The sequence below is a fragment of the Aphis gossypii genome, chromosome 1 (genome assembly GCF_020184175.1).
Source record: "Aphis gossypii isolate Hap1 chromosome 1, ASM2018417v2, whole genome shotgun sequence".
In the NCBI taxonomy this organism is placed as follows: Eukaryota; Metazoa; Arthropoda; class Insecta; order Hemiptera; family Aphididae; genus Aphis; species Aphis gossypii.
In genome coordinates, this window is record NC_065530.1 from 25,702,167 (window position 1) to 25,717,832 (window position 15,666).

The 15,666-nt window shown below is 24.3% G+C and overlaps 1 protein-coding gene and 1 long non-coding RNA gene across 3 annotated transcripts in view; both read right to left on the minus strand.

Moving 5' to 3' along the window:
* Nucleotides 1-15,666, minus strand: part of LOC114122389 (zwei Ig domain protein zig-8-like) — a 242,296-nt gene that overhangs the window by 125,603 nt on the left and 101,027 nt on the right. The gene's annotated exons all lie outside the window — the stretch shown is intronic.
* LOC126549102 (uncharacterized) lies at nt 1,533-3,095 on the minus strand. Its single transcript, XR_007603254.1, has 3 exons — nt 2,945-3,095; nt 1,948-2,398; nt 1,533-1,639 (listed from the first exon to the last, which is right to left on the minus strand). It is a non-coding gene; the product is annotated as an uncharacterized LOC126549102 (long non-coding RNA).

Genomic DNA, 15,666 nt, shown 5'->3' on the forward strand with positions numbered 1-15,666 from the left:
AATTAAAATTTATGTATTTTTCTAGACGAGTTATTAAATACAATAATATAATTTGACGATATTATACAGTATAACAATATTAAATTATAAGCCTTTTGAAGAATTAACATTTGACTTTATTTAAAATAAATAAATTGTAAGATTAAGTATTTTGTAGTTCACAATATATAGGTAAGAACTATTATGTAATTAATTATATTTATTTGTATTTGTCATTTTTAATTTTAATTAATAATTGTGTCAATATGATTGACGATAAGAGTAGTATAATTTAAATCAAACCTAATAATATAAAATAACACTTATGATAGTAAATGTAAATATAATTATTGTGATCATCCAAAGATTTTTCTTGTGTAGATACTACGCTGTGCATTTGATTAAAGTTGAAATATTCATATATTTACAAATACTCAGATTAATTATATCCCTTTCAATGTTGTTTAATTGTATTCTAAAAAAAAAAGTCAAATCTATTCATATTTTACTTAGAAACATATTAACTGCCATTCAAAATCGAGTAAAAACTAGTCTTCATTTCGATGCAAAATATTGTACATTCCACACTTTCATTAGTATTTAGTGAGCTATAATTTAAATTACAAAAATTAAAGAAGTATAGAAACATTAAATAATTTTTTTAAGTCATCATGCTAAGTCTGTTGTCTAATATTTTTTTTCTAAACCCTGATATATAATTTTCCATTTGATTCAATTTCAATGTTTGTTGAAAGAATAAAACAACTATATGACTTCTCAAAACTATTACTTTTTAAAAATTATATAAAATGTTATCGTATTAATCGTGATAAAACATAAATAGTAATAATATCATGCATTACCTATATCTAACATCTTAAATAATAGTTTTATGAAGTTTTACAAGCAATTTTGATTTTTAAAAAAAAAAAATCATGGTTTGGATCACATATATCATTATAATATATATAGGACACTCTTTAAATAAAAAAATGGTATAAAAAGTGAAAAGTATTTAAAAATGTTATGAAAAATCAGAATATGAATAAAATAATTTATTAAAATGAAAAGATATTGATATCCTAAATATATTTAAATCTATTTAATATGCTAAAAAGATTCCGTAATTATTTTAATATTTTATAAATAATAAAATGTATTATTTATGTAATACATTAATATTTATAAATATATTATAATTTATATTTCTGCTATATTTTCATAAATTAAAATAAAATATATTTTAGGCACGTGGTGACTTACCTATTATAGTAACAAATCAATAATAGAAAGATAAAAAAAATTCACAATTTATGAACAGAAAATTTTTATATTTTACTTTACGATTATATATTTTTATCATAGATAAAATATATTTTTTTAAATAAATAACTTAAATTTAACTTAATATAATTGGATCAAGGGTATGTTCATATATATAATATAGTTTATTTTCAAGCATATCTTATTTCTAATTAATTATATTGTAGTATATTTTAATGCGAATCAAATTATTATATGTACTAAATTAAATAATTATATAATATATCATAACAAAAATATTTTTTTTGCAATAGTATCCACTAACTCTATTATATTATCATAAATATCTTACTATTTTTAACAAGGTATCTTGATATTTGAATAATTCTGTACTCACCTAAAAAACAAAAAAAACATTGGATATATTAGTACTACAATTAATAGTAACACTTTAAAATTTATTTTGTATGGAAATATTTTGAAAATATTAAATAAACCTTTTTTTTTTATTATTATTATTATCATTAATTTCATTATGCACTTATGTTTATTTAATTATTGTTATTACATTTTAACTATTCAGAATAGTTAACTATCCATTTATGGCTGAATATAATCATAATATTCATACGTTTAGTTACATCACATATTATATGTATTGTATGTATTAAATTAATTATTTATTGGTTTTGATAAAGTCTATACCCGTTGTCTATCCTTGATGCACTAGTGAGTTTACAAAATTGTCAACTCTTCAGCGTTTCTGAATAGAGGTATAGGGGAAGTTTTGGTTGCAATTTATACAAGCAACATCGGGTGAAAATCGGATTATACACTTCATCTTGCACACAGGACGAATGTGTAAATTCCAGAGCCGATCACGTTTAACAAGCACGTCACGTATATAACCTCTTCAATCCTGACATATAATGTGAGGTGGCAGCAGCAAGTTCCAAATATTCAAAGGCACAACCCGAACGAGCCAATATTATATTCTACGTGGTAACCGTTTTTCACACCTATCATAATTGACTATGCTTTATATTATATAATATAATAATGTATAAATTGATCATATTTGTGGTTGTATGATTTTATTTTAAAATATTTGCGTGACTGAAATTCTTCGTACCACGATCACAAAAATGAAACATTCCTGGAAAGTTTTAAAACATTATGTTCATAATAATTGATTTTTACAACATTTTTTTAAACTTTTGTTGGGTTGTAACAGTCAACAATCATTTATATACTATTTTATTGTGGTTAAATTGTTAACTAATAAACTGAAATTAGCAAAATAACACTTCATGAATAATGTTATTATGATAAAATATTAGTAGATAATTAAATATATGTATAGTATATCTAATATGAAAAATTCTATTTAGTATTTATACTTAAATTTATTATTGAAATTTGAAATGTTAGGCGTATCAGTTCAATTATTTTTTAATTAATAGTTAGTTTAATGAATACCGAGTGTAGATATGCATAAATTACTTATAAAATAATTACCCAAAATTCGTATTTATGGTTTTCCAACTAATCCAACTAAAATGTTTGTTTATACATTAAAATATTATGTAAATTATTATAAAATATAACAATGAATTGGTAACAGTTACGTATTTTTATATATATAAAATATATTTTGTTTTCTAATATGCATAGGTAATATTGAATCATTTACAAGTCTTACTTTAAAATTCCTCCCCAATTTCGAACCTACTCTACGTTACTGAATATCAACTGTGTTCTTGATAAATTCTCAAAATTGAATTTGGGAATACCATTGAGAATATCTTTTTAGTTTGAATAATTAACTATTGGTTATTTTTACTCAACGTTATATTTCTGAAATTTTAATCAAATCGTACAGAGTAATATACATATTTTATATGCAAATTTAAAAATATTTTAGAAGGCATTTTTAGGAATATTAATTTATAATATAATATATCTTACAATAACATTAACGGTTAAATCCCCTATCTCGCGAAAAAACGATACTGTTTCGTTCATACACAATGCATTTTACTATATAAACCACTACAGAGTGCCAGGACAGCCATCAATCCACTTTATGGCTTAATTTTACAGGTTATTGCACTTCGATAAAATCCTTATCAATAAAATTAAGATGACAATGTAAGAGGATATCGTTTTAGTGATTATGCTATTACATTGTATGCGTAGAATAATCAAGAGAGTCTCAAACAGTAGACTCTTTTAAGTCTTAGAATATATTATATTAATATTTGTTATAACATTTTTCATATTTTTTTATAATGATACATTTTAAACAATATTTTGTCATTAAAACTACCACCAATAATATATGCTAATATAGTGATAAAATATTTACCCATGCATAAAAAAAAAAAACATAGGAAGTGGATGGAAAATAATCTGTATTAGAGAGCTTTATTGTAATGTATATTATATTATATTTTATATTGTTATATGATGTCAACGTTCTATCTTCAGTACAATTATTAAGCTATGTTTACCTCTTGACTATCGTAAAACCATATTCCGTGGTGAATAATAAAATATAATACTATTTAAAAAGTATGAAATTTGTGGTTAAATATGAAATAAAAATAATTATTTGATTATTTATATTGTCAAAATCTTGAGTTCTCATTCAGAACAATTAAAACACACTGCGTACAGTCGTTGCCAGATAAATTGAGACGGCGGCGGCGGCGGCGCAATAACAAAAAACCATGGATTCTTTATATTTCAATGTATTAATATATATGTATATATATATATGATATATATTTATTTTTATACATAGATTTTACACATCATGACTAGTTTGAGATACATCAACTGAAAAGTGCCGCCGCCGTCATCTCAATTTGTCTGGCAACGACTGTACAACTACTTATGTTCAGAATAAGATTATGCATATGACAGAAAATTAGTTGACTTAGACTATTGTAGTTTTGATTATTTAAAAAATAATAATGATATATAACTTTAGAAGTATGCTTATTTAATAATTCTTGAATTTTATATTTTGAACTGTATTCAAGAATAATTCAATTAACTTATATATTTCTCCTGTTCTGTTACCATTCAAAAACAAAGCTTTAATTTTGTCTTTGTTTTCTTTTATAAATTCTTCATAAAAATGTTAATATATATATATTTAAATTTTATAATAAACGTTTAAAAGTTGAACACAATTCTATAAATTTATTTTATTTACAATACAAAAAATTAAATTATATTAATCAACTTAAAAGAACGATATTAATTTAATTTTATCCTGAATAAGATGTACAATTTTATTCATTTATGCTTTTATTATTTTTGTTATAAGAGACATATTTAAAAAAAATTAATTTTACAGAACTTATAAAACATAAATCGGAATCAGTTGTCCTGTAACAAAAATATATGTGTGTGTGTTATAGATTTTTTTTCTCCACAAAATTAAAAAGTTTTGTATAAATATTAGTGTGTATTAGTTTGATGTGTTTATAATATTCTAATGAACGTATGAAATTCTGATTAACAAAGAGAAAAATATTTGTATCTTTTTTATGTTAAATGGGAGGAGTCTTAGCGTATTATGTTGGTTTTATAGGATGTATCTTGCATTAAAAAGTTCAGCTTAGGTATAATTATTGTTGGTACTTGGACATTAAGTCAAATTATACTGTTTGAAGTGCGAAAAGAATATGAGATATGATGCGTTTATTAGTAACAAATATAAGTGTATACTACTTTATACTCATACATTATATTTTATGAAAATGTTAGTAATAAAACTAATTCTTTGTGAGTAATCAGTTACCGTTCAAATTGTTATTATAATGAACATTTTACAACTTTATAATTTGTTGCTGATTTAGTATCGTTAAATAATATTAATTATCGTTATAATGTTTTTTTTTTTTAAACTAAATACCTATTTCTTATCGAGTTTAAATATACAAGATAAAGAAAATCTATTGAATCAAACTAATACATTGAATGCAAAGAATACAGTAAATAAGAAGTTAGAAGTATAATCATACTGACATTGAAATAAGCGTAATATAATCAATTTTTAGTGTAATAAATTACAAATATTCTTTACAGAAAACAGATTAATGAAAATGATGAATTTTAGAAAGGTTTAAAAACAATAGTATTTCATAATTTTTTTATTCATTCTATACACAATTCTTGTGTAACCGAAAACACTATGCTATATTAGGTGCATTGTTTGTAGCAGTAATTTGGTACATTTCCTTGACATTGTCAAAGACAATATAATATGGTGTTTTGCTTTATTGTTTTCAGTGGTAGGAGAATTAATAAAAGAAAAACTCACTTCACCCAGCAGCAATATATTATTATCATCATCGACAGCGAAATATGGTACTGACGGTTTTCGAGGTGAGTTTTTTTTTAAGAAAACAGTGGTTTTAAATTCGTATCTCTCACATCTACGCATCCCTTTCTTTCTTTGTTGGGGTGTAGTAGTTATCATTTCACGCATTTCGCACATCGTGAATTACGATTGGAACAAGCTATCTCCGTATACTTTAAAAATTAATGTTATGTTCAAACTCAATAGTGGAAGGGTTAATGGGAGGTTGGTTAAATTTTCATCTAACACACACTAGAAATGTCATTAATATTTGTGTTTTTAAGTGCACCATTGTTATCATCTTGATTATAAAAAAAAATGTACGTTTGATTGGTTTAATTGTGCATTTGAGTGAATAAAGTTGTGATTTTAAAATCATATTATTATCTTGATGATATTATACTTACTGCCTTGTACTAACTTGTGATTGATTCTTATAAGTAATATATTTTATTTCTACTTAGTGAACCAATCAACAAATATATTGAATTTTTAATTAAAATAATATTTTATCAATATTATTACAAAACATTTTATTAACCATCATGGTGATGTAAGGAATAAGGTTATGGTTTAAGCCGTTTAAGGTTCAATAATAATTATCCAACTTAACCCATCCCAAGATTAAAATCTTTTAAAATCATATTTTAACTGTTAGGGAAGTAATTGTGTACTTTTTCAAACATCAAAATTTATATAAAAAAAAAAAAAAAAACTCATTGCATCATATTTAAATGTGTAAATCAAAAATTAATTAAATTATTTTCTTGTTGCATTTAAACTAATAACAAAATAATGTATCGTTCATAAAATCAAAAATAAATGTTAGTTATCAGTTTTATATTATATTTTATTAAATACAAAATATAAACATGGACAGTTTTAGAAAAAAAATGCAAAAAAAAAGAGAATTAACATAAACTTATCATAGAAAATATTTATATGATAAATTATAAAATAAACGATAATTACAACGTTGTATAAAAATATAGTTTTAAGGTAACCATTTAATTATTTTATATCCATAAAAAAGATGTAGAAATAATAAATACTACCATTTAATATATTTATAATACCATAAAAGTAAATATCAACTATAATTCAAATAAATTTATTATATTTTTTTTTTGGTTTTATAAAATATTTAATTTATGTTAAGTAATACTAATTGATGATGTTATTCATAATTTTTATATTAATGTAAAAATATTTTTTTAAGAGTAACATAGTTATGTATAATGGTATTATAGATATTGATTAAAATAAGTTTATTAAATAAAACACAATTACATAACAAAAGTCATGGATAGCTAAATGTGCAGCTACGTATATATTGATTTTTTAGAGTAAATCAACTTACGATTATTCACACTAATTATTGTTAATACTATCCCAGTACAATTCCGGTACTTAAAAAGTTGGAAGCCTATTACAAAGTAGATCGTTTATACTCTTTCATGTGATACTTCATTATTTTTCCTATTCTTTCCCACGACTCAGCACTTAATTCTGTTTTTCGTTCATCTTCCATCGACAACTATTTCGACAGAACCTCAAGACAAACCTGACTGACGAATTACCTACATTGGTTATGTACAATTGACTACTATCCATCAAGGTAACGGACCTATTGGATGCCCTATTTTAAACTCAACAACTTTCAAAAACCAACAACTAACATAACAAAGAAGGTCAACTATATGTTTACTGATTAATACCATCGAAAGTTTGTTAAAAATCTTTCACAGAGAAATGTAACGTCAGCGATGAGGATAACGGCCCAAATCCTGGAAATCAAACAGTTTCTAACAGCTTTATTTGAATACATAGATCGAACATTATATTTTGTAACTCCGCATATTGCGCATTTGCATACATTAAATAAAGGAAAGAATATGATAATTTGTAAGTTATTATTGACTACTATCGTGATATAATAAAAAAATCGTTACGCTTTAACTTGTGTTATTAAGTAATATTATGTATATGATTAAAGTTATATGAAAACGTTATTTATCAAAAATTAAACTTAACGCAATTAATTTATAGGTTGATGGAAATCGTATAAATTAATTATATAATTATACATATTATTAAATATATTTATAATAAGTATGCTCTTGTGCATCGAAGATTAATTACATATTTTTAACTCATATAAAATGGTTTTTCAGTATAAACAACAATAATAATATTATTCAAAGGCTTATATTAAAATATGTTTTATCTTTTGATTAATCTAAATAATTTGACTCAAGCAAAAAAAATGTACATTGATTTTTGAAGAGACTTTCCATAAAAACAATATCGTTTGTCTCTGATTTTTAAAAATGGCAAACAAATAAATATTTACCAATAAAAAATGTCAATAATTCAAATAAGTACTATTTTAAATTACAATACCCAGTACTCTTAACTAATATTATAGAACTGAAGTGTTAATGTACGCGATTCATTGAATGTGTCTGCCTTTCATTGGTGTCTTTATATTCCAATTCCATTAATACACAAATTTATTCTTCTTTATCTTTTTATTTTTTAAATTTAATTAAAAATGTACAAATGTTCTAATTGAAATATTTACGAACCATTATATTATTTATAATATTAGATAATATTAATTCATATTTCAAGTTTATAGTTTTGAAGATGACAAAGTCAAAAACAATCTCACTATTTTTTGATAAAAAATATTAAACTTAATCACAAGGGCTTTTATAATATATTCCTTATGACGAGGAAAATATCAATCATTATATTTGAGTTCTTTTTAAAGTTTTTAAGGTTTAAACGTTTGAATCTTAACCATTTTTATTGTATAATTAATTTAATTTTTAAACAGTTAAAATTATACAATTAAATATATATTTGTATTTTAAATATTTGTAGATGAATAAATACTTTGTATAATGTTGCATAATATTTCTTATTTTTGAAAAAAATTAACTTTTAATTTTAATTTTTATTGTTATAAATTGAAATGCATTGATTTTTCTATGAGATCTATAGTATTCTACAATATAACTGTAATTTTTGTCAATAAAAATAATTGAGTAATATTTTATTTGTTTTGAAATAAAAAATCTGCAATAAAAAACATTTATATAATGTAAATTATTTCGACTTCTATTTTATCAATTAAATAATTTTTAATTTTGATAGAAATAGGTAAAATAATTAAAATGTACCTATTAGGTGTTAAATTTAACTAAAAATTACACTACATTAAAAAACTTTACTTTTGTCTTTAATATATACTTATGATAAATTGAAAAATATTTATTAATTATACGAATGGAAAATAAATGTTGAAATAATTTCAAAGCAAAAACATTATACACAATATTATCTTAACGTTTAATGGAACAAAATGTTTGCAATATATATATTATCATTAAGTTTACAAACAATGTCCACTGTAATCCCTAAGTGGCAAAAGTGATTATAAGCTATTTCCATCAGCGGCAAAATTATTTGAAATGGAACATGATCGATATTGATAATATTGGTGTATACGAATTGAATACTTAAAGAGCTCGTGAAAAATAACTATGAAATGCAAAAAAAAAAAGATTGTGTGAAAAGCTTTAAAATTGGATTAAAAACATTTAATATTCTTTTTTTAACCCATATTATTTAAAATACATTATACCTAGTAATAATTTCTATAATTTTTAATAATAATCATTTGTTTCTTTGTAACGAAAAAAAAATATTTACAATTGCTGCAGCAATTATTATAACAGAGTTTTAATTATAAGCTACCAATATATTTTTAATATAAATTATAATTATAAAATATATTATTTTATACATTTTCTTGAAGCTGATGAACCTAATTTTAAAACTAAAATAGCATTTTTATGTATAAAAAAAATGTATGCAATTACTAAATTCACATAACCGAATCGAAACTTAAACTGATGTCGATGATTTGTTAGGTGATTACTAATTATTAACTTCAAATAATAGTATATGTGGTTAAATAAAAACACATACTTGCACTGCATTCTAATATTACATTATTGTATTTAGGTATTATTTAGTTTTTGAAGTTGTTTTGGAAAGTAAATTAACGAATACAAATAAATAACTGATTCTTGACTTGTAAATAATAAATATCAATAAAGTATTGATTTGTATCTAAAAGTGTAGTTTATTGTCTATTTAAATGTAGATGTGGATATAGTTTATACAGGAGTAACTATTATTTTGGCATAAAATAAAAACAGAAAAAAAAATATTGTTCAACTTTTAACAATAAAAATAATATGGTATTCTCATCAACATAACAATGGGAACTAGGGTTTTTATTTTCACAAAAAGAATGCTTTTATTGTAGGACTGTCATCGTAAAAAATAAATGATTGGAGCAAATATTATTTTAAGTATACCATATGTATGCACTATCATAGCATAGTGTTAGTTGTAGTTGCGACAATAGTTAACACACTTTGTTGATTTATGCTTACATAATATATTATAAATACAGCTACTATTTGTAAAAATGGTCCACGAGGTAGTTTTATTCGTTTTCTTTGATTATCTTTAATACATAATAATATTTTTATTTACACAAAAAAACTTTAATTCTAAAGAAGAATAAAAATTATTAATCTATAGTTAAATATTTAGTTCAGTCAACTCTTTAATGCAACATCATATAAACAATTAATATCATCACACACACACACACACACATATATATATATATATATATTATATTTTGTAAATTCTGTAAAAATTAGTCTATAGTATTAAAATTGAAATTTTAACACATACGTCTTACACATTTGTAAAACATCAATTTATTTTTAAATGTTCGTGTTTTAACGAAGTTAAACAAAAATATATATCTTTAAATGCATGTAAAATCGATTTATGAAGAACTTTATTTTTTATTTTCAGCATTATTATTGAAGACTAAACAAATTGCTTAAAATAATAAAAATATTTCAAATGATTACAAAATAATAATAGTCATAGCTTATAATGAATCCATATATTTTTTGAAAATTGTGTAAGTATAGAAAATGATAATTTAATAACGAGATTGGAAAATACATTTTTTATTCCAAATTTATAAATTTAATATCTGATGTTAAATTTTAAATATTTTAGTTCATGAATCTTTGCTACTATATGGTGAGTTAACCCATTTATATTAATATAGACATATTGTATTATTACATTAGAATTTGACACCAAAAACCGCGTGAAAAATATACTTAAGAAAAATTCGAGTATAATGTATAATGTATAGATCAGTAATCCATTTTATTGTTAAGTTAAGATTAAATTGTTGTTTTATTAAATAATTGACGTCTAAATATTCAATTTTTTGTAAATTATTCCTATTTCTTTATATCAGTTAAAATCTTTTTAATTTCGATACAAAATGTATCGTTTTTTATTATTTTTATTTTTTGAACGTAAACATTTTTTTAATCATACGTCAATCAATCGATGGCACATAATATTAATATGGTGGTCAGTAGATATTAAGGTCTCAGATTAAATTTACAAAAATTAAAACCCTTCGATTAAAACAAAGAAATAAATATGTGTTAAAATTATTCCTCTTTGCTGACGCAGCGTTTTCCGTGCATATTGTTACGGAAATTTCAACGGCCGTCGTCTTATTGTATACGGAACCAACGCGTAAGTCGATTACTGTCTCACCAGCATTAGGCTGGCGCGCATTGAACCATAAATAAAAAAATATTATATATCTACCTAATGGGATCGCGTTGTGTTGTTGTTGTAGTGTTCTCGGGTCACACTTAGAACTATTACTGATGTCTTGGCGAGGATCGTACCGTGGAATGCGGGCGGCAGCGGAAATGTTTATTGTTTTACTTTTTCGCCAAAGCTTAACGCAGACCAGACACAACACCCCTTCTCGCCCAAAGTTTAGCTAACCTACTATACACCCTTCTCATATACCGCTGCAGCTGCACTGGCCACGTGTGTGTTTAATGTGTATATTTACTCGAAAATAAAAAAATGCAATGTTGGAGCGAATGTGTGTGTGTGTGTGTGTGCGTGATACAGAGAGAGAGAGAGAGAGAGAAAAGAAAAAGAGAGAGAGTGAGATAAAAATGCAGACAAAGATATATAAACGGCGTAGGAAATGAGATAAAATATATAGCTTCGGGCGAACGTAACTTCATCGTAATAACATTACGCTACCGCGGTCACCGTATCCGTTGCCTCCGCGTGTGTTATGAGTGAGTGTGATGCATTGCGACGGCATCGGCGAATCCACTCATCCGCTCTCTCGTTCGTCGTTGTCGTTGTTAAAGGCTGGCCGGAGGCGTACGTATGGCCCACCGAAACAGGATTGCCAATAATTGGATGTATTGTATAGACCGCACATCGACTTAACGAGACGCGACCTTTGGCAGGTGAACGCGGAAAGAATCGTTCACCATTTGGTTTTCGTGTCGCGTTTTCGGTCCTTCCGGTTCACCACCACGAGTAAACACGGATTAGTTGCGGACCCGATACCATTGCCCGTTGGCTTGTAAGTGTTGTGTGTTGTATTTACTCCAGTTATGACGTTCATAAAATATAGAACACTCTCATTTCCTGGTTGTGTTTTCGTTTTCCAATAACCTATTTTAGAGTCTTTTCATTCTTCTATTATTTCGCTCTTCTCTCCTAAATATTGGAAAAACTGGCTAGTCCTTATCCTATACACCCACAAAGATCTGTTTCCCAACCTCTTATATACTCAAAGCAGTTATTTTAGTATCATTCTCTAGTCTGTCTATCCATATCACCTATATATAAAGTAAGTTGTATAATATAAATTTTATTCAAGGTTTAAGTACATTTTTTTTTTTTTTAAATAATTGGAAAAATAATATTTTGTTTTATAATGTGTGCCACATATCGTTAAATATCGTTAAGATTTTCCTCATGGTCATAGATAAATCAATCAGAAATATTCATTGTTAATTCATTTTTTTTTCTAAGTATAATATTATATATTGGGAATTTGAATTAAAATAAAAATAATCGGTAAGTGCCAAGTGGGTACCGCTCTGCTGTATCATTGTATACGAAAAACGATTCTGAACGAAGATGATTTGTTAGCCTAGGATATAATTTCCAGTGGTTGGTAAAAAAAGTGGTTTATGTTTAAATGGCCTGAATACGCAAAAATTTAAGTTCATTTATAATTATTGTAAGCTAAACTCATGAAAAATCTTGTATTAAATTTTCAACTCTTAGCTACTTTTACAACAATTTTTATAAATTATATCTACAAAATAATTTGCAAATATTCATGGTTTTGACCAATTTTTGTCAATAATTGAACTTCAAATGCTAATAAAAAAAACTGTGCCTATGTATTCTTATTATTTTTTAATCACTATAAGAATAACTTATTAGAAACTTTGTATTAAATTTTCATGTATTTTGATTAGGCCAAAAAAAATTTTATCGACACTTCAAAAAAAATTCTCACAAAAATCGATAATATCAGTGGTCTATAATTAATAACTTTAAAAAAAGTCAACATTTTTTGAAAATTTAACTATATAACCCTAACATAAAAATTTGGTGAGAATTTCAAGTATTTACAGTTATTATTTTTTGAATTACAGTAAAATAAAATTATTGATTTTTTCAAAAACTGGTTTTGCGTAAAAATTTCTGTTTTTCTGTTACTTTTTTAGGGTTTTTCTTGACGCTTTTGAAACCTATTGGAAATTTTTTACTTTTGATCCCCCAAAGTACCAACTAGATTTACTTACCTATCAGAAACAAGGCTGAGTCTAAAAATCGAAGCACTTTTATTGCTCCAAAACGTGATGACAGACACAAAAATAAATAAAAAAAAAACACACATCATTGTAAAATCAATACATTTATCACTCCGTTCAAAATCTAAAATTTCATATTTGAAATTGTTTTTTATTTTTTATCATAATTTGAAGTCTTCATTTTACGTCAAATAACTCATGATAGAGGTACAACACTAATATCTTTATCACAAGAACCTATTATGTCATTAATTATTAATTAGTCAAATGTAAATAAAACAATCCTTAATAATAACCACCATTTCCCACATATCGCGGTGAAATAGAAATAAAAATCACAAAACACACTAGAACAATTTAATATATAGACATATAAAGTGCTTATCTCAGGTAAACATAAAATATACCGACTCGATCATTTATCTTGTACCCATATATTTTTGGTAAAGTGCATGCGGGAAAAATAGAATGGTAAGACAGATTCAAACAAATTAGTGAAATGGAACAGGCAACAAAATCATGCACAGATGAATAACAGTTTTTATTCTTTACGGAAAGTTTGAAAGAAAAACGTCGTCACCAAGAGTTTCAAAAAAGTTCACGCACATTTTGTGTTCTGCATAACAATCAATTACGATAAAGTTTTTGTGTAAATTAAAAAGTTTAATGTGCGTATTAAATAAATATAATTTACCCGTTTATAAACTACAGTTTATACTTGTGGTTTTTGTGGCACCGAGAAAGTGTATAATAATATGTTTCTTATATTGATAATAATTTTGGAAAAAAATTCAGAATAGAGTATAAATCGTATTTATGTGGTTTTTTATTACAACATTCTAATAAACAACAAATTTTAAATTACAAATTACCAACTAAATTATTAAAAATAGTTTAATATTAACAATAGTTTTATTGAATTTCAAACTTATTAAATAAGTATAGAGTATAGACCTTAGTAGTTGGAAAACTGAATATTTAACACGGTCATGTAGAATAGTAAATGTTCACCTTATTTGATTTCAAATAAAATACATGCATTGGATAACCGATGAAAAATAAGATTATAAAAACCAATTTATTTTTAGATTAAGACATTCAACTACATAGATTTAAAAAAATAATAATTTAATATTATTCTCAGGTTGTCTCGGATTCACCATTTCTTTTATAAGGTGTTAAATAATAAACATAATAAAGTGGGAAATTGTTTTAATAAATTACAAGTATGTGCATTTTTTTTGTTCAGTGTTAAGGTATTTTTCGCAAAATATTTGTATGTAAAAATATAAATAAATAAGAAATTTAATGCAAATGTTACTTTTGTAAATATAATTTCATTATTTTTTTGGTAATTTAATCAATTAATCGACAGTCAAGAAGATTAAACTGGGTGTCAAAATCAAGAAAAATCATAAACATTTTTTAAATTTTAATTATTTGTTATTAATAAAACGATGATTAGTATAAAAATGTGTATAGAAATTTCATATCATATTCCAAAAAATATAAAATAAATTATTTTTTTATAAACTAAGTATAAGTTTGAATTGTTTTTTCAATTATTATAATGTTATTAATTATTATTTTTGAATTATTTATTTGTGTTCTGGTGTAAATATATAATTTATTATTGTATTCATACAAAAGTTATGTATAATATTTCATGAAACACGATGTATGGTAATAAGGTAAAATGTTTCTGAATTTTGGAAGCTATTATAGTTGTCTAGGAAAATATGTTCGTGTTACCTTTTGTAAAGATAAAAGAGAGCCTTCTAAACCACCCACAATGTACGTGCACCAGATGTGTAATTCTGGGTCACTGATGGGGTAAACATTAATTAACCACAAGCCACGGCCAATCAGTACGCAAGGCCGACTCCAACCATATAAACGTATATGGGCTGGAAATCCGCACTTACCTAAACCAGGTAATTTAATTTAATACGTAGACACTATAATTCAAAAACAAACGAGTTCTTGTTAGCAAAAATATTCTCCTTAATATTTAAAATAAACAACTTAAATAACTGTTTTACTAAATAAATATGATTTTATTTTAATTTTAATTTTAATCAAAATACAATATGCCTTCCTATAATACGAGTATATCGGAAATTCGTTTTAAATAAAACCTTGTCCAATTTATAAATAATTTATTTGATAAAATAAAAAATCCAATAAATGAGTTATTTTAATGTAACTATGCTATATTATACCCTTGGATACTCTATCTTAACACAAATATATCTATTATTAACATGATAACCA